This window comes from Chlorella variabilis (assembly GCF_000147415.1).
Source record: "Chlorella variabilis unplaced genomic scaffold CHLNCscaffold_72, whole genome shotgun sequence".
NCBI classification, from domain to species: domain Eukaryota; kingdom Viridiplantae; phylum Chlorophyta; class Trebouxiophyceae; order Chlorellales; family Chlorellaceae; genus Chlorella; species Chlorella variabilis.
In genome coordinates, this window is record NW_005435019.1 from 9,848 (window position 1) to 11,973 (window position 2,126).

Genomic DNA, 2,126 nt, shown 5'->3' on the forward strand with positions numbered 1-2,126 from the left:
CTGCTGGCACTGCCGCCAGGACCGCTGAAGGCTGGCCCGGGAATTCCAGCATCGCACTGCTGCGGCGGCGGCGCTTGGATGGGGGCTCTGGCTCTGAATGGCACAGGGGCGGCGAGGCGAGTTGGTCCCTCGTTCACTCGTCTCTGGCCGCAACGGCCAGGCGGCAGGCGCTGGCTCGCGCACAGGAAGCACAGACACCTGGCCACCTGCATCAGACTTCTCGTCGCCAGCAGGCTGGGGCGTCGCCGCTGCGCCGGCCGCCACGGCTGGAGAGCAGACCTGTCGGGCAGCGGGGAGCAGCAGGAAGGGCAGGGGACGCTTGTTAGCAGCACTGCACTTGCTGGCCTGCACGCTGGCACGCAGCACGGCGCACCTGGGCGGCTGCCGCGGCGGCGTCGGCCAGCTCAGCGAGGCGAGCAGGCGCTGCGGGCTCCTTGGCAGCCGCCTTGGCCTCGCGGCGGCGGTGCGCGGCGAGCGGTGGCGCTTGGGCCGACATCATCCGCGTTGCCTGGACGGACCATTCTGCTGAGCGGCGCCCTTGGGAACGCCTGCATACCAGCAGCAGGCAGGGTGGAGCAGCCAAGTTTGAACACGTTGAGGGTCTGCTTTGCCGTCAGCCAGCCGTTTGTACCAGTTCCCCAAGCGTGGCCAGCAACCTTGAAAGGGCAGCAGGCCTGAACGAGCAGCAGCAGGAGGGATTGCCCTCCCAAAGCGGTGTTCAAAGAGTGGCAGGGCTGCTCTGCAGGCCTACTAGCGCCAAAGGGTGTGTTGGAGAAGCAGGAAGGGCATCCCTCGCCTGGCCAGCGCTGACGCCACCGCAGCGTCCCGCCAGCGAGGAGTACAACTTTGGGATGAATTTTTGGATTATTTGTAATGGGTTGATTTGGAAATGGGGTGGATGCAAGCTGCTGGCACTAGGAGGGCAGCATGGTGCTGGCAGACGCGTCTCTGAGGTAGACCCGGCCCAAGGCGCCGCCGTTAACGGCAACGTTGCCGCGCAAGGTGAGATGGATGGCAGCGGCGGGGGACCCCACACCCTGCTGCCTTGCCATGCATGCTGCTCCAGGTATCCCATCAGCTCATCGGCAGCCGCAGTACGCCGGCAGCATGCAGCTCACGGGGACGGCACGCCCTCCCTCCTGGACCAGCCGTTGCGCTGGCTGCGCCCCTTTGCCTGCCTGGCCGGTGCTGACTGCCCGCCGTCCTGCTGTGTGTGCTGGGCTGCTCTGGGTGGCAAGTGGAGGTGGACCAAGGCGGCGGTGACGATACCGGTACCAACGTCAACGCCATCCTGCTGTGCTGCCCCTGCTGAAGACCTGCCGTGCTGCCCCCCTCGACACCCCCAGCCGATCCGAGTCGGCCTGGCGCTCATTGTCAGTCTGTGGCACCCTTACGGAGCAAGTGCATGCTGCGGGTCGGCACCGCTGCAGTGCAGTGGCGGGACGAGGCCCCCTGGCACCTGCAGTGCCACAGCCGACCCGCCCACGTCCTTTGGTGCACTTTGCCGGCCGGTTGTTTATCCTCCTTTTTTATTCTTCTTATGCTAATTCTGTGTGTAATTGCAGAAGCCAGGTAGGCCTCCCGGTAAGGATGTGCCCCATGATGGGCATGATGGCCCCCCACCTGGAGGGTCATTGGGGACATCATCCTCAATCATGCATCATTCTCCCTCCCGTTTGTTCTGTTGGCATCCCAGCAACCGTAATACGCTTTTCCAACGAACTCAACCCCCATGAGCACACATGAGCATGGTGCCCAGTCCGGCAGCAAGGCTCTAGGTCCAACGCCGCTATTGAGCGGTGCAGCTAACCAAGCTAAGCAGCTGAAGTCGCGCTTCAACTCGTGGGAAAGGTTTTGTGAAGCACATCCACAGGCGCGCGTCGCCATCGCCGTTCAGTCAGGCTACTCCCACGAGATCAAGTTCTTTTGCCATTCCATCGTGTTCTGGGAGGAGTTCAAGGACTTCTTCACTGAGCGGTGCGCCGCCGCCGGCAGCCGCTCCGAGCGGTCGCGGCTGAAGGGCGAGCTGGGCAAAGCAGGCATTGATTTCAGCAAGTTTCTGGCTTTGGCAATAGACCTGTGGAAGGCAGAAGGTGTTATCTCTCAGTTACAGGCAGATGTCATGA